This window comes from Bombina bombina, chromosome 3, assembly GCF_027579735.1.
Source record: "Bombina bombina isolate aBomBom1 chromosome 3, aBomBom1.pri, whole genome shotgun sequence".
Classification (NCBI taxonomy): Eukaryota; Metazoa; Chordata; class Amphibia; order Anura; family Bombinatoridae; genus Bombina; species Bombina bombina.
In genome coordinates, this window is record NC_069501.1 from 990,581,810 (window position 1) to 990,600,805 (window position 18,996).

The 18,996-nt window shown below is 39.3% G+C and overlaps 1 protein-coding gene across 6 annotated transcripts in view; it reads right to left on the reverse strand.

The window, feature by feature from the left end:
* DGKA (diacylglycerol kinase alpha) overlaps positions 1–18,996 on the reverse strand; it is a 389,538-nt gene that overhangs the window by 16,184 nt on the left and 354,358 nt on the right. The gene's annotated exons all lie outside the window — the stretch shown is intronic.

Here is an 18,996-nt window from a genome sequence, read left to right on the forward strand (position 1 = left end):
CCATAGCATCTCTATGCGTGGCCCTGTTATGTGTACTTGAGTATTGATTGCTGAGCTGCACTGAGAGACGTAGTTTGCACAATACATGTTAGAGTTAACTCTTAAATCTCTCACAGTCATTAATAGAGCTTAGTCCCACTTGTACCTTTGGAAAAAGAATGTAGTAGTAAGATACTTGGGATTGACCCTCTGAGATGAGAAATAATGATAGTATATATAAATATTGCCATCCTTGTACCATAAGTCATGACACCTTCAGTTTGCTATCAGCCTAAGTGCCCTAAGTCAATTCAATTTGCCAGGTTATAAAGTTCAGGTTACTAATGTTTAGGCTTCAAGTATATTTATATAGTACAGGTATACCTCACTTTACAGCGCTTCACTTTACAGCGCTTCGCTAATACATCACTTTGTGGAGCTGAAGTTCAACCTCCAAAGATTTTGAAACAGTGCTGTAATCATCGTGAGATTGCGAGAAAAGGGACTCACACTATTTTGTTATGCTTAGTTCACTCTGTTTACAGCATTACAGTGCAATCTGTGTATCGTGGTATAGTCTGACAAATTTTACTACAGTCATTGTCACTATTTTACAGGTACAGTATTTATTGAATACTGTGCTGTGCTAGTGTTAAACTAAATGCAACACTATAGCACTGCTAATATTTGTTAGTTCAAACATGTTTTCAAGTTTTTAAACACACTGGCAAGTGAAAAGAAAGCTAAAACTGCCTTGTTTCACTTTAAGGCGGTTTTCACTTTACAGCGGGGCTCCGGTCCCTAACCCGCTGTATGAGCGGGGTATACCTGTATGTGTGTATTATAGCAGGTTTGTGCACTTCTAGATATACAGCTATTTTTAAATCCCCTTTTATGCTACTAGATATGGGTTAGTACCTAATTTCCTAGCTATAGCAGACTCATGTCTGAGAGTAGTGAATCAGGATAATTAAATATATTTCTCCTATCTAATAGCTGGCTCATGGACCACATGGAACATTTTTGGTTTTTAAACTGCATTTTGTTATTACTCTGAATCTCTTCCTTAGGAGCCTGTATGAAAGTCACCACCATTGCTTATTGTATAACACAGCATTGCCTAGTTATTTGTTTTATATATAGCATATTGGAAAATGGCTGTTTTCTGTGTCTATGACAGAAAGTCACCGGCCAGTTCATTTTTTTTTTTTTTTGACTATGTTGTTATATCTTTTAAGCTCACACGTCCTTCCATTTAAGCTGGTATTCTGTAACTCAGATGGACAAGCTTAACATATACATATGTATATATAATGTTCAAGAAAATACACTTCATGAGTTAGTAGTTCCCATTTATACCTACCTTTTGATACCCCCTTAAAAGTTATATAGTCCCAGACCTGAGAGGTCTACTACAAAGTCCTGCATCAATTTAAGGGGTCCCTTGACACCACAATATTATCCTTTGGCATATATAAGAGATGTTAAATTAGATGCTTCTATCATTATCCCCCCCCCCAAAAAAAATAAAAAATAAAAAGAGGTCCGTTAGAAGAGACCCAAGAGTGGTCTCCTCAGTTATGAATGACCACCTATAGCGTGAACTCCTCCAGTTATCTTTAGAGGCCCAAAAGTGGCCTTTTGCTTCACTCAGGCGGTCCCTAGACGACATACTTTATCTATATTACTCACATGATAGTGGTATTTTCTAATCTGTACTCTTCATGTTATCATCTTGTTGTTTTTATTCGGTGTTTACCCAACATTATTTCATGTGATCTATGCTTCACTTTCACATTGTTGTATGTTTTTGAAAAAACCTCAATAAAATATTAAAAAAAGTGAAAAAAAAGTGAAAAAAAAAAGAAATATGGTGCTTTGCATAAAAATAAAATTTATGCTTACCTGATAAATTTCTTTCTTTCCGGACATGGAGAGTCCACAACGTCATTCCAATTACTAGTGGGATATTCTACTCCTTTCCAGCAGGAGGCGGCAAAGAGCACCCCAGCAAAGCTGTTAAGTGTAACTTATCTTACCCATAATCCCCAGTCATTCAGCCGAAGGAAAATGGAAAAAGAAGAAACACAAGGGTGAAAAGGTGCCTGAGGTTTACTCCAAAAAACTGCCAAATCATAATGAAAAAGAGGGTGGGGTCGTGGACTCTCCATGTCCGGAAAGAAAGAAATTTATCAGGTAAGCATACATTTTGTTTTCTTTCCTATGACATGGAGAGTCCACAACATCATTCCAATTACTAGTGGGAACCAATACCCAAGCCAGAGTACACAAAATTAACAGGGAGGGAAAACAGGGCAGGAGGACCTAAACAGAAGGCACCACCGCTTGAAGAACCTTTCTCCCAAAGGAGGCCTTAGCCGAAGCAAAAGAATAAAATTTATAGAATTTGGAAAAAGTATGCAAAGAGGACCATGTTGCCGCCTTGCAAATCTGGTCCACAGAAGCTTCATTTGTGAAAGCCCAAGAAGAGGAATGTGCTGCAATTCTCTCAGTAGGCTGCTGGCTAGCAGTTGTATAAGCAAAACGAATCATACTTCTTAACAAGAGTAAAAGAGAAGTAGAAGTGGCCTTCTGACCCTTACGCTTTCCAGAGAAAACAACAAAAAGGGGCAGAAAAATGCCAAAAATCTTTAGTAGCTTGAAGGAAAAATCTTAGAGCATGCACCACTTCAAGTTATGCAAAAAACGTTCCTTATGAGAAGAAGGATTAGAACAAAAAGAAGGAACAACAGTTTCCAGATTAATGTGTCGATCCAACACTACCTGAGGGAGAAGCCCCAATTTAGTATGAAGGACTGCCTTATCTGCATGAAAAATAAGATACGGGGAATCACACTGCAGAGCGAAAGCTCAGAAACTCTGCGAGTGGAAGAATAGCAAGGAGAAACAAAACCTTCCAAGTTAACAACTTTATAACAACCGCATGCATCATCTAAAACGGAGCCTGCTGCAAAACTTTAAGAAATGTGATAAGGCTCCAAGGAGGAGTAACAGGTTTAAACACAGGTCTGATTCTGACCAGGGCCTGAACAAAAGTTTGAATATCTGGAAAATCTGCTAGACGTTTATAAAAGAATAGACAGTGCAGAAATCAGACCCTTCAGAATACTGACTGACAAATCTTCTCCAGGCCATCCTGAAGAAAAGATAAAATTTGGGGAATCCTCACCCGGCTCCAGGAGAAACCTTAGATTTACACCAAAAAAGGTATTTAACGCCATACCCTATGGTAAATCCTGCAAGAAACAAGTGTACGATCCTGAAGCAAAGAATCAATGACAGCCTCAGAAAAACCACGTCTAGACCGGACTAGTCATTCAATCTCTAAGCATTCAGCTTCAGAGAATCTAGAACTTGAAGGAGGAGTGGACCCTGAATTAGAAGGTCCTTCTTCAGAGGAAACCTCCAAGAGATGACACTGACACCAGATCCACAAAGCAGATCCTGCATGCAAAGTTTTAAAGTGGAGTATGAACCGAGAGGAGATTGCGACCTGAAAGCAGTGCCTTAGACCGTTCAGCCATCCTGACATTCATGCAAGAGCTATTAGAATGACAGAAGCTGTCTCCTGATTGATACAAGCAATTACTCGTGGAAGGAGAGCAAACGGAGGAAAACAGGTAAGTCAGAGAGAAATCCAAGGAACCGCTAAAGCGTCTATCAGAGCGGCCTGAGGATCTCTAGACCTTGAACCGTAGCTTTTAAGCTTGGTGTTGTGACGACACGCCATCAGATCCAACTCCGAAACCCTCCACCTAAAGGCTTATCATTGAAAATACTTCCAGATGGAGTGCCCACTTCCCGGGATGAAAAGTCTGTCTGCTTAAAAAATCTGCCTGTGAATGGTAGATAGAAGACAGTTGTGAGCTTCTGCCCATTGCAGAATGCGAATCACCTCTGTCATGGCTAAGGAACTCAGAGTACCTCCTTGTGGATGATGTTAACCACTGAGGTGATGTCGTCCGACTGGAATCTGATAACGGACTAAAGACATTTGAGGCCAATCTGTCAAGACATTGAAGGTTGTTCTTAACATCAAAATATTTATGGGAAGAGAAGATTCCTCCCTAGTCCACAGGCCCCAAGCTTTTTCCCAAACTGCCAGCCTAGTAGGCTGGCGTCCTTAGTCACAAACACCCAGGAAGGTCTCTGTGAAAACCACCATGAGAGAGAGACTCTAGATAAGGGATCCAGATGTATCCTCTGTGATAAATCTGCATGGTCTCCGTTCCATTGACTGAGCATGCAAAGTTGCAGAGGTCGGAGATGGAACCAAGCAAAGGAATGATGTCCATGAAAGCAACCATCAGACCAATCACCTCCATGCCTTGAGCCACCGAAGGATGAATAGCAGACTGGAGAGAAAGTCAAGAAGCAAGAAAACTAGATTTTTCGACGTCCGTCAGGAAAATCTGCATGGACAGTAAATCTGCATGGACAGTGAATCTATGAATATTCCAAAGAAACACAATCTTGTGGCTGGAACAAGAGAACTCTTCCAGATTCACTTTCCACCTGTGGGAACAAAGAAAAAGCAACAACATCTCTGTATGAGATTTTTCTAGATGAAAAGATGACACCTTAACCAAGATGTCATCTAGGAAAGGCGCCCCAAAAATTCCCTGGGATCTGACCACAACCAATAGAGCCCCCAGAACTCTATAAATATTCTGGGAGCTGTGGCCAGACCAAACGGAAGTGTAACAAACTGGAAATGCTTGTTCCAGAAAAGCACATTTCAGAAAATAATGATGATCCCTTTGAATGGGAACATGAAGGTACACGTCCTTCAGGTCTATGGTCATCATGAACTGACTCTAATGAACCAATGGAAGAGTGGAACAAATAGATTCCATCTTGACGGACGAAACTCTGAGGAATTAGATTAGGCAGTTTAAGCCTAGGATGGAACGGAAAGCTCCCTCCGTTATGGGAACCACAAAGATATTTGAATAGAATCCTTGACTCTGTTCCCCTAGAGGAACTGAAACAATTACTCCCAGGGAGGGAAGGCCCTTTACACAGATTAAGAAGGCCTCCCTCCTTACCTGGTTTGTCCTTGACAAGAGAAATCTGCCCCATGGAGGGCAAGATTTGAATCTTATTTTGTAACCCTGGGATACTATGTCCACAGCTCAGAAAAAGGTTAGAGTAACAACCTTGACTCTGTTCCATGTCAGGAAAATGGAACAAACACCCTCAGAGAAGATATGACCTTTACTAAGTTTAAGAAGGCCTCTCACTTCACCTGGATAGTAGATAATGTTGACAGGAAAATCTGCCTCTGGAAGGCCAGATTTGGATTCTATAATGAACCTTGGGAGACTCCTCCGCTACCTATGGTTCTTGGACAACTCAATCCAAGCCTGTTGAAAAAAGGAAAGTCCGCCCCCTACCTGACTCGATCAGGTAGGGATCAGGGGCGAATTCTTAGTACTCAATTAGTCTCAGCGGAAGGCAGATTGGATTGCTTGTCCTAGTTCCAAGGAGGCCTGCTCAGATTTAAAGGATGAGGAGGATTCTGTCTTCTCTCCTGCCTTGATAAACAAAAAAACTTCAAGACTGAAGTCATCTGGAGGACACCCTCCAGGACTGGAAACAGACACAGCAATGTGTAAGGACAATCCTGAGACCTCTGCCATTGATTCTATCTCAGCTAGGGACTCAGACTCTGAGAGTAGAGAATTTTATTGAATAAAACAAAGAAAAAACTGAGAAAGATACATGAAAAAACAAACATGTATCTAAATAGTCGCCTCAATATGAGAAAAAATATCATATAAAAAGGCTATACTAAAAACATAGAAAATAAAACATACATGATAAAGGAATAATACATATAAAACTGACATATGAAAAAAGACCCCTTCACATGAGAGAGAGTAATACATGGAATCTCTATATCAGACAGGGAAAACTCATACAAAATAAATTATAACTTTATAGCACTAGGTAGCCAGAATCTTTCAAGCTACCAACAGTGTGACAGTCTCCTAATATGAAGAGACTCCTATGCATACTAATACACATAAAATAAATATAAATTAAAATGTGACAGATCAGATACATAAAAACTACCACAAGATGGCAGTAACTGTCTTGAAATGTCATGATAAACAATGCATTGTATTTAGTTTCAAAAAATACAAATGCAGCAAAAATAAAAGGCCCCCTTTCCTAATAGTGACTGAAATAACTTACATACACATAAAATGCTTTTAAAGGGACAGTTTACTCAAAAATTTTCTCCCCTTTAATTTGTTCCCAATGATCCACTTTACCTGCTGGAGTGTATTCAATTGTTTACAAGTAGCTCCTGTAGTGTTTGTAAATCCAGGTGGTTTAGAAATATATCTGACACAGAGTCCATTTATACAGCAACTAACTACACACTATGGCCTAGATTTGGAGTTCGGCGGTAAAAGGACTGCTAACGCTCCGCGGGCTTTTTTCTGGCCGCACCATAAAAATAACTCTGGTATCGAGAGTTCAAACAAATGCTGCGTTAGGCTCCAAAAAAGGAGCGTAGAGAATTTTTACCGCAAATGCAACTCTCGATACCAGAGTTGCTTACGGACGCGGCCGGCCTCAAAAACGTGCTCGTGCACGATTCTCCCATAGGAAACAATGGGACTGTTTGAGCTGAAAAAAAACCTAACACCTGCAAAAAAGCAGCGTTCAGCTCCTAACGCAGCCCCATTGTTTCCTATGGGGAAACACTTCCTACGTCTGCACCTAACACCCTAACATGTACCCCGAGTCTAAACACCCCTAACCTTACACTTATTAACCCCTAATCTGCCGCCCCCGCTATCGCTGACCCCTGCATATTTTTTTAACCCCTAATCTGCCGCTCCGTAAACCGCCGCCACCTACGTTATCCCTATGTACCCCTAATCTGCTACCCCTAACACCGCCGACCCCTATATTATATTTATTAACCCCTAACCTGCCCCCCACAATGTCGCCGACACCTGCCTACACTTATTAACCCCTAATCTGCCGAGCGGACCTGAGCGCTACTATAATAAAGTTATTAACCCCTAATCCGCCTCACTAACCCTATCATAAATAGTATTAACCCCTAATCTGCCCTCCCTAACATCGCCGACACCTACCTTCAATTATTAACCCCTAATCTTCCGATCGGAGCTCACCGCTATTCTAATAAATGGATTAACCCCTAAAGCTAAGTCTAACCCTAACACTAACACCCCCCTAAGTTAAATATAATATTTATCTAACAAAATAAATTAACTCTTATTAAATAACTTATTCCTATTTAAAGCTAAATACTTACCTGTAAAATAAATCCTAATATAGCTACAATATAAATTATAATTATATTATAGCTATTTTAGGATTAATATTTATTTTACAGGCAACTTTGTAATTATTTTAACCAGGTACAATAGCTATTAAATAGTTAAGAACTATTTAATAGTTACCTAGTTAAAATAATAACAAATTTACCTGTAAAATAAATCCTAACCTAAGTTATAATTAAACCTAACACTACCCTATCAATAAAATAATTAAATAAACTACCTACAATTACCTACAATTAACCTAACACTACACTATCAATAAATTAATTAAACACAATTCCTACAAATAAATACAATTAAATAAACTAGCTAAAGTACAAAAAATAAAAAAGAACTAAGTTACAGAAAATAAAAAAATATTTACAAACATAAGAAAAATATTACAACAATTTTAAACTAATTACACCTACTCTAAGCCCCCTAATAAAATAACAAAGCCCCCCAAAATAAAAAATTCCCTACCCTATTCTAAATTAAAAAAGTTACAAGCTCTTTTACCTTACCAGCCCTGAACAGGGCCCTTTGCGGGGCATGCCCCAAGAAGTTCAGCTCTTTTGCCTGTAAAAAAAACCATACAATACCCCCCCCCCCAACATTACAACCCACCACCCACATACCCCTAATCTAACCCAAACCCCCCTTAAATAAACCTAACACTAAGCCCCTGAAGATCTTCCTACCTTGTCTTCACCATCCAGGTATCACCGATCCGTCCTGGCTCCAAGATCTTCATCCAACCCAAGCGGGGGTTGGCGATCCATAATCCGGTCCAGAAGAGGCTCCAAAGTCTTCCTCCTATCCGGCAAGAAGAGGACATCCGGACCGGCAAACATCTTCTCCAAGCGGCATCTTCGATCTTCTTCCATCCGGAGCGAAGCGGCAGGATCCTGAAGACATCCAGCGCGGAACATCCATCCGGACCGACGACTGAACGACGAATGACTGTTCCTTTAAGGGACGTCATCCAAGATGGCGTCCCTCGAATTCCGATTGGCTGATAGGATTCTATCAGCCAATCGGAATTAAGGTAGGAATTTTCTGATTGGCTGATGGAATCAGCCAATCAGAATCAAGTTCAATCCGATTGGCTGATCCAATCAGCCAATCAGATTGAGCTCGCATTCTATTGGCTGTTCCGATCAGCCAATAGAATGCGAGCTCAATCTGATTGGCTGATTGGATCGGCCAATCGGATTGAACTAGATTCTGATTGGCTGATTCCATCAGCCAATCAGAAAATTCCTACCTTAATTCCGATTGGCTGATAGAATCCTATCAGCCAATCGGAATTCGAGGGACGCCATCTTGGATGACGTCCCTTAAAGGAACAGTCATTCGTCGTTCAGTCGTCGGTCCGGATGGATGTTCCGCGCTGGATGTCTTCAGGATCCTGCCGCTTCGCTCCGGATGGAAGAAGATCGAAGATGCCGCTTGGAGAAGATGTTTGCCGGTCCGGATGTCCTCTTCTTGCCGGATAGGAGGAAGACTTTGGAGCCTCTTCTGGACCGGATTATGGATCGCCAACCCCCGCTTGGGTTGGATGAAGATCTTGGAGCCAGGACGGATCGGTGATACCTGGATGGTGAAGACAAGGTAGGAAGATCTTCAGGGGCTTAGTGTTAGGTTTATTTAAGGGGGGTTTGGGTTAGATTAGGGGTATGTGGGTGGTGGGTTGTAATGTTGGGGGGGGGGGGGTATTGTATGTTTTTTTTTACAGGCAAAAGAGCTGAACTTCTTGGGACATGCCCCGCAAAGGGCCCTGTTCAGGGCTGGTAAGGTAAAAGAGCTTGTAACTTTTTTAATTTAGAATAGGGTAGGGAATTTTTTATTTTGGGGGGCTTTGTTATTTTATTAGGGGGCTTAGAGTAGGTGTAATTAGTTTAAAATTGTTGTAATATTTTTCTTATGTTTGTAAATATTTTTTTATTTTCTGTAACTTAGTTCTTTTTTATTTTTTGTACTTTAGCTAGTTTATTTAATTGTATTTATTTGTAGGAATTGTGTTTAATTAATTTATTGATAGTGTAGTGTTAGGTTAATTGTAGGTAATTGTAGGTAGTTTATTTAATTATTTTATTGATAGGGTAGTGTTAGGTTTAATTATAACTTAGGTTAGGATTTATTTTACAGGTAAATTTGTTATTATTTTAACTAGGTAACTATTAAATAGTTCTTAACTATTTAATAGCTATTGTACCTGGTTAAAATAATTACAAAGTTGCCTGTAAAATAAATATTAATCCTAAAATAGCTATAATATAATTATAATTTATATTGTAGCTATATTAGGATTTATTTTACAGGTAAGTATTTATCTTTAAATAGGAATAATTTATTTAATAAGAGTTAATTTATTTCGTTAGATGTAAATTATATTTAACTTAGGGGGGTGTTAGTGTTAGGGTTAGACTTAGCTTTAGGGGTTAATACATTTATTAGAATAGCGGTGAGGTCCGCTCGGCAGATTAGGGGTTAATAATTGAAGGTAGCTGTCGGCGATGTTAGGGAGGGCAGATTAGGGGTTAATACTATTTATGATAGGGTTAGTGATGCGGATTAGGGGTTAATAACTTTATTATAGTAGCGCTCAGGTCCGCTCGGCAGATTAGGGGTTAATAAGTGTAGGCAGGTGTCGGCGACGTTGAGGGGGACAGATTAGGGGTTAATAAATATAATATAGGGGTCGGCGGTGTTAGGGGTAGCAGATTAGGGGTACATAGGGATAACGTAGGTGGCGGCGCTTTGCGGTCGGAAGATTAGGGGTTAATTATTTTAAGTAGCTGGCGGCGACGTTGTGGGGGGCAGGTTAGGGGTTAATAAATGTAATACAGGGGTCGGCGGGGTTAGGGGCAGCAGATTAGGGGTACATAAGTATAACGTAGGTGGCGGTCGGCAGATTAGGGGTTAAAAATTTTAATCGAGTGGCAGCGATGTGGGGGGAGCTCGGTTTAGGGGTACATAGGTAGTTTATGTGTTAGTGTACTTTAGGGTACAGTAGTTAAGAGCTTTATGAACCGGCGTTAGCCAGAAAGCTCTTAACTCCTGCTATTTTCAGGAAGCTGGAATCTTGTCGTTAGAGCTCTAACGCTCACTTCAGAAACGACTCTAAATACCGGCGTTAGAAAGATCCCATTGAAAAGATAGGCTACGCAAATGGCGTAGGGGGATCTGCGGTATGGAAAAGTCGCGGCTGAAAAGTGAGCGTTAGACCCTTTAATCACTGACTCCAAATACCAGCGGGCGGCCAAAACCAGCGTTAGGAGCCTCTAACGCTGGTTTTGACGGCTACCGCCGAACTCCAAATCTAGGCCTTAATTTCCTGGTTCCTTACTCCAACAACACTGTCCCCGCCCCTGCTTCTTTGCAACAATTATATACATTTACAAGTCAGAGCACAAACTAGGAAGAAAGCATTATATATTATAATATCACAACAAACACCATATCTCTCCCTTACTTTAGATTAGAAACATAACCATTAAACTAAACATAAATATAACTATATATAGACTATGCTTAATATCTAGAAATAAGACCAACTATATTTCACATAAAAGAGTTGCATGATGACATAATACATTACATGAAAACACATTATTTTTCATAGTTTTTAAGGTATTCAGGAGGTCTTCTGTTTTCTCTGAGAGGGTATTTTCGATTAGTATCTAAGGACTGATCATATGCTATGTTTTCTTCCCCCTCACTGCTCTCTGAGTTATTCATATTATCATCATGTTCTTGAAATAATTTGGGTATATCAGAATCATCATCTTCTGCATCAGATACTTCAGTGTCCTATTCTTTGTGTAGTTTCTTGAAGAAAGAAGAGTTCTGAGTAATTGTATGTCCATTTCTTACTGCAGTGATCATTGATCCTTGAATTCTTGTAACTGTATATGGGATGACATCATATAAAGTATCCAACTTGTGTCGTCTATCTTGCCTACACAGGACTCTGTCTCCAACAGCAAAAGGAGCAGATTTGGTATGATAATATTTATCCGCATAAGCTTTCATCTTGGCTTTGGCATGACTGTCTTTTTGTATTAAGTCCTTGTTGAGTGTCTCTGTTAGCGAATCATTTATATCCGGAATTTTGATCCGAAGTTTGCGATTGAATAACAGCTCTGCGGGTGATCTGCCAGTAGTACAATGGGGAGTTGATCGATAGTCTCTCAGAAAAGAGTATAAATTTTGTTTCCATGGTCTACCTTGCGCTGTAGTTGCCCTTAGAAATTTCCCCATAGAACGCATGAATCTTTCAGCTTCTGCATTAGCTTGTGGCCACAAAGGGGTAATGCGCCTATGTTTAAATCCAAGATATGAAGCAAATTTATTAAACTGAGTACTGTTAAATGGGGGACCATTATCTGTTTTAACAATTTTAGGAATTCCCAATAAAGAGAAAACTTTGTCTAAAACCGGAATAACAGTGACTGAAGATGTTGTGAATGGACAACCATATAAATATAAATGAAAGTATTCACAACTCCAAACTATTGCCAGAGCTTCACGTTCTGTTTGAGAATAACGTTTTTCCACATCATTTAAAGAACGGCTACCATAAGCAATTATATAATGCTTGCCTTTGTCTCTCTGTGCCAGAATAGCACCTAAACCAACAGGGCTAGCATCTACTAAAAGAATAGTTTGCCGTTGAGGGTTAAAATAGGACATTGTCTTGTCACTGGTCAAACTCTGTTTCAGTTGTTGAAAAGCTTGTTGTTCAGTTTCAGTCCAACGCCATGGCACACTTTTCTTTGTTAACTCTCTTAAAGGTGTGGCAATAGTAGAGAAATTAGGGATAAATCGAGAACAGTAGTTTACCATCCCTAGGAAACTTCTGACTTCACTGGCGTCTATTGGAGGATTTGCATTCTGAATTGCTTCCACTTTCTTTGGGTCTGCTGATATGCCTTCAGCTGAAAAAACAAATCCATAAAATTCTAGTTTAGTTTTGTTAAATTCACACTTACTACAATTTAAGGTAAGTCCTTTCTCATGAAGTCGTTCAAAAACTGCTGTGAGATTTTTATCATGGTCCTCTTGAGTAGCTCCAAACACAATGATATCATCGCTGAAGTTTTTAACTCCTGGAATTCCAGATAATGTTTGCTGTATTGCATTTTGAAATACTTCAGCAGCAGAAGAAACACCAAAATTTAGGCGCTTGTATCTCCACAATCCTGTGTGTGTTGAGAATGTAGTTATATATCTACTTTTTGGATCCAATTCCAGTTGATGATAGCCTGATTTTAAATCAAGTTTGGAGAAAACTTTTGCCTGGTTGAGATCATGAATTATATCATCTAATGTTGGAGTAACGTGGCGCTCCCTGATAATGGCAGTGTTGGCTTGCCTCATGTCTATGCAAATTCTTACACTATTTGGGTCTTTGGGTTTTGGCATTGATACTATTGGGGAGACCCATGGAGTTGGCCCCTGCACTCTTTCGATGATTCCTTGTGTTTCAAGGTTCCTGAGTTCAGCATCAACCTTGTGCCTTAGATGAAATGGAATTCTTCTATGTGGTTGTATTACAGGTTTTATATGTGGATTAATATGCAGCTGTACTTGAAAATCTTTCAATTTACCAATGCCATTAAACAAATGGGAATACTGCTGTACTAACCGATCTGCTACAGATCCTGTGTCCTTTCTAGGTGAAATTGCATTCATAAGCTTTATAAGTCCCAAACTGGATGAAGTTTCAAAACTCAGAAGAGAAGAATTTTGACCCTTTACAACATAAAACATAGTTGCTGTTTTGTTGTGTTTAAATGCACATGTGGCTGTAAATTTACCAATGACATTAAGGGGTTTAGTTGATCCATATGCATATATATTTATTTTACTCTGTAATAACTGTGGTTGTGGTTTTAACATGTGAAATGTTTGTTCACCCACTAAATTGACAGCAGATCCTGAATCAATCAATGCAGTGATTTTAGTGTCATTAATGAGTACATCAACTTGTGGCTGAGTTAGGTTACACATGTTGTTTACTACAAATACATATTTGTCATCATTGTTTGAATATTGTCCTTTTTGATCAGGAGATCTGACTAGATTTACTTTCCACTGTTCTGATGTATGTGGCTCAGTATGTGATTGAGGTATTTGATACAGTTTTGTTCTACATTGCTTTGCAAAGTGATTAAATTTCCCACATGCCCTGCATTGCTTATTCCTTGCAGGACAAGTCCCATTATGTGGATAGAAACCCCCACAGTTCCTGCATAACACACACGAGGTCTCTTTCTTTCTTGTAGGCTGTACTGTTGAAATGTCTTTTTGAACTCTATTTGTAATAAACTGATCTTCAGTAGATCTATTTTCTATGCTTGCAGCTTGCCTGTCAGCAATTTCTAATGTTCTGCCATAATCAAGCAAATCTTTTAAAGATAGTTCAGATTGTCTCAGTGCATATTTCCTAAGTTTTGAAGAAGTGCAGCTTTGTATTATCTGTGCTTTAATCTCATTTTCAACATTAGAAAACTCACAATTCTTTGCTAGTAAACGTAACCTGGTTTGAAATGCATCTAAAGGTTCATCACCCTGTTGTGTTGCCTGTCTGAATGTGTATATTTCATACTGAGTGTTCTTTTTAGGGAGAAAATATGTTGTCAGTTTATCTTTAACATCATTGTATGAGTCAGTGGTTGCAGACAAGGTATCATAAATGTCATACACTTTTTCTCCAGCTAAATGAAGCAGTAAAGCCTTTTTTCTGTTTGCATCAGTAACATCCAAAGCAATAAGATAATTTTCAAATCTCTGAATCCATTTTAGCCATCTTGGGCCTACTGAGCTAAGTTCTGCATCAGAGTTAAACACAGGGAAGTTGTATTCATTACATGCAGCCATTCTTGTGTGTGTATTGCAGCAGGTTACTCACTGTTTGCTGAGACAAAGCAATAGTTTTCAAACATAATCCTCGTCGCCAAAATGTAGTGTTTGTAAATCCAGGTGGTTTAAAAATATATCTGACACAGAGTCCATTTATACAGCAACTAACTACACACTTTATTTCCTGGTTCCTCACTCCAACAACACTGTCCCCGCCCCTGCTTCTTTGCAACAATTATATACATTTACAAGTCAGAGCACAAACTAGGAAGAAAGCATTATATATTATAATATCACAACAAACACCATAGCTCCTTTACCCTTATATTGGCATTTGAAATTGTTAATTTAGCATGTGGTATCCCCACCTATTCTGAAAATTTGTGGCCGCGCGTACCAGCTATAGATAAGCTTTGTAAACACAGCCAGCAGAAGAAATTACACTCCCAGTGTGATAAAGCAGAGATAAGGTAATAAAATGTTGATTTTCCATTGTTCTCTCAAAGTATTGGTGATTGTTTTAAGGACAGATATAAGATAAAGAAGCAGGTATATGTGCACAATGTGATACAGTAATGAGATCTGATTAAAACTACAAACTCAACCCATTTTATTAGGTTGTGGCTTCAAAACAAAAAATCAGAGCTTTAATATACACAAATAAGCCTTAAAAATCTAATTTTCATACATTTTTTACTCTGCAGTTGGTAAAAAAAGCAATTGTAAACACATTAAGGGAAAAACTATTTTACAGTATACTGTCCCTTTAAGTCTCTGCAAACATATCTGCTTAAAAGACCACTAAGATAAAGAGGCCTATTAACAAAGCATTATAAATCACCCACAGGGGGAAAATGGAATTCCCTTAAATAAAGTCTCCACACTAAGAGACCTGACATAAGAAATTGGGAAAGCGCTTCTGACCCTCACACAGAGAAAACAGATATTGCACCAAAAGCGTTTAACATGCACACACAGCCGATCAGCCAACTGTGGAAAGGAAAAAATTGCGCTGACACTGAGTATAAAGCACTATAACTCCCCACATGCATAAGTGTGTGATATATAGACATCGCACATATCTTGTTGAAACGCTACAAGCAGAGTATCAATACTGCGCTGACTGCAAGTTCTAACTGACGGTTAGGAAAAAATGGCGCCCTCATAAATATGAGTGCACACTAGTGAGAGACTTCTAAAACACTTTAAGAAGGCCTCCACATAATATAATTAGACAGCACTGCTGTTATATGCACAGCAGAGTAAGGACTATATAAGTATTCATAGAATACCAAACTGCTGGCGCTGTACTGCAGAAAGCAGGATGTGCAGGACGGAACCCAGATACTCCGAGTTGAATCCCTCTGAGGTGAATGGTGCCAAACTAAACTGCCATTCAAGATTAAAACATAATTAAAAGAGCATCGGCCCCTCATACATGCCGAATACCAGCTCTAACAGAAAAAAGGGGAAATAAAAATTAACCCTGTACTCTAACCTCAAAGGGAGATAGTAAAAAAGAAAGCTGCAGAAACTGCCAGCCTACTGAAATAAAATGTGCAGTCTCCAATTTTACAGTGGAGAGATAAAAACCACCGTCCCAGGGAGAGAGAATCTATTCTGATTAAAGACTTCACAAGAAGTCATACAGTCTGAGGCCAAAATCCACCTCTCTAATTGCCCACCCTCACTGGAGGGTACTCAGCAAATAAATAAAAAAGTCCCTCACCCCTATTATGCATAGACCACTAGCTATGGGGGTAGAGATACAGGGACTCACTGTTAGAAGTCTTCAATCTTCTCACCAACTCTTAGGTTTGACAGAATCAGCCGTTCTCTGCCAGGGACCTGTAGAGAAAGAAAGAACAGAGCAACCAACCCTAGCTTTCTGTCAAGGGGTAGCAATAATGTTAGAAATAAAGCAAGGACAACCTTGCCGCTTTCTAACTGCTAATAGCCTCCATTACTCTTACTAAAGAGATTGACTTAGCCCCTTATCCTTGCTTGCAGGCAAAGGGTACCCATAAAAGGATAAATATCTTCAGACACCAGCTTCACACATCCTCCATTGACAAAGAGAATGACTGGGGATTATGGGCAAGGGAAGTTACACTTAAAGGGACAGTCTAGGCCAAAATAAACTTTCATGATTCAGATAGGACATGTAATTTTAAACAATTTTCCAATTTACTTTTATCACCAATTTTGCTTTGTTCTCTTGGTATTCTTAGTTGAAAGCTTAACCTAGGAGGTTCATATGCTAATTTCTTAGACCTTGAAGGCCACCTCTTTTCAGAATGCATTTTAACAGTTTTTCACCACTAGAGGGTGTTAGTTCACATATTTCATATAGATAACACTGTGCTCGTGCACGTGAAGTTATCTGGGAGCAGGCACTGATTGGCTAAACTGCAAGTCTGTCAAATGAACTGAAATAAAGGGGCAGTTTGCAGAGGCTTTGATACAAGATAATCACAGAGGTTAAAAGTATATTATTATAACTGTGTTGGTTATGCAAAACTGGGGAATGGGTAATAAAGGGATTATCTATCTTTTAAAACAATAAAAATCGTGTCCCTTTAACAGCTTTGCTGGGGTGCTCTTTGCCTCCTCCTGCTGGTCAGGAGTTGAATATCCCACCAGTAACTGGAATGACATTGTGGACTCTCCATGTCATAGGAAAGAAAAATATATTTATTTTTAGCAAAGAGCTATATTCCACTTATTATTACATTGTCTATTTTTGTGCTAGCAATACATGTGGCCCCTCTCATCAGTAAAGGAATCAGAGTCTGAGTTCATAGAGAACCCAGCTGCTTCCTCAGCACCGAGACACTTAGCCATAATTCTCTCTACAAAATAAATAAATATTTTTAAAGGAATTTATGTCGCTAGAAAATATATATTTTTTATTGCAAAAAATAACCTTCTTTACAGTAAAAAATAGCATTCTTCTACCATTTATTAATTTGTAACCACATTATCCAGGTGATCATGGAATTACAAATATAATATCAGTCCGTATTGTAAAAGGGTAACGCTGGTTACCACAATGGTTATTTAGCTATAATACTTAAACTAATATTTATTTAAAAAAAACAAGTTTATTTTTATAAAATGTATTTTGTGGGTCTCTAGGCAATTTTAATCTTTATTTATGTGCCTTTAGAGACCCCCAAATCCTTTTCTTTAAACTTTTTTTTAACTATTTTTTTTTTACTTTTTATTCTAAAATACCCCAAAGACTTATACAAAAAGGCTAGATGATTACCTTTCCAATGGTTGGTCTTGGGGGTCTGTAGCTGCTTAGATGCCTGAGATACAGGCATCTAAGCAGCATGCCCCCATCTCCCTATATCTGACAACTGTCAGTTTTAAATAAAGTTGTGTGATCACATCATCACGTGTGACGTCACTGCGAGGGGAGAGAAGCCCCAGCAATGCCTGTAAGTATCCAGGCCAGATCGCTGGGGTAAGAGTGGATGGGGGTCCTCAGACCTCCATCAAGATGGGGTAGTGCTAGCGACGGCTCAGAGCCGTCTATAGCACCTGAGCGTGAAAATTGAGCGTGAAAATTTGCAATTGCTCAGAGCCGTCGTTAGCGCTTAAAGGGTTAATTAAATTGTAAACCCCTTGCGCCAATAGGACGTATATATACATCATGCGGTACATAGCCTATCGTACCACATGCCGTATATATATGTCCGACCTTCAGGCAGCCCATGCAGTCACGGTTGTCATACTGGGCTGCAGGCATCTGTCTTCATATGGTAACAGGAAACAATCGGTGTTCAATTACCATATGAAGGCAGATTGCCAGACCGTTACAGACAGTGACATGGTCTGTGCTGTAACAATAATCCGTTTGTACAGGTGGGAGGTTCGGGAGGGAGACGATCGTTTCACTATAGAACAAGCTAACAATAGTATTGAGCCGGTTGTTCATTCCTGTGAGTGTTCTACTCTCTGTGTGTATTTAGACTCCCTATGGGAAAAAGGGGAAACCAGACGTGGACTCCTTGCTCAGTGTGCTTAGAGGAATATGACTACACCTCACTGACGAGGCCCAATGAAGGCCGAAACGATCGTCTGGGGTTGCTGTGCTCCTTGTTCAGAGAGGAATTGCCTGGTATTTCTGCGCTTGACTGACCGTAATAGGCGGGATCAGACTGATATACTACAGGAAAGTTCTACTCTGTAAAAAGCATTACTGGGCTAAAAGAATTTGCACCCAGGTTGTAAATCGCTGTAGAACAGGCTAACAATGGTATTGAGCTGGTTGTTCGTTCCTGTGAGTGCACTTCTCTCTGTATGTATTTAGTCTCCCTATGGGAAAAAGGGGCAACCAGACGTGGACTCCTTGCTCAGTGTGCTTAGAGGAATATGGCTACACCTCACTGACGAGGCCCAATGAAGGCCGAAATGATCGTCTGAGGTTGCTGTGTTCCTTGTTTAGAGAGGATTGCCTGGTATTTTGGTGCTGGACTGACCGTTATAGGCGGGATGAGACTGATATACTACAGGAAAGTTCTACTCTGTGAAAAGCATTACTGTGGTAAATCGCCATAGAACAGGCTAACAATGGTATTGAGCTTGTTGTATATATATATATATATATATATATATATATATTATATATATATATATATATAGTTTTGATAGGTAAATAAAAAAACAAGGCTCTATTTCTGTTTATATGGAGTGATAGCAAAAATGCTAAAAAATCTCTGGTATTTCAGGCAGCCTTTTCTCTGAAATTCCCAGTAGCGGGTTAATTTTTTTTAATGTTTTTTTTTTTTTTTAATGGGTTCTTTAACTT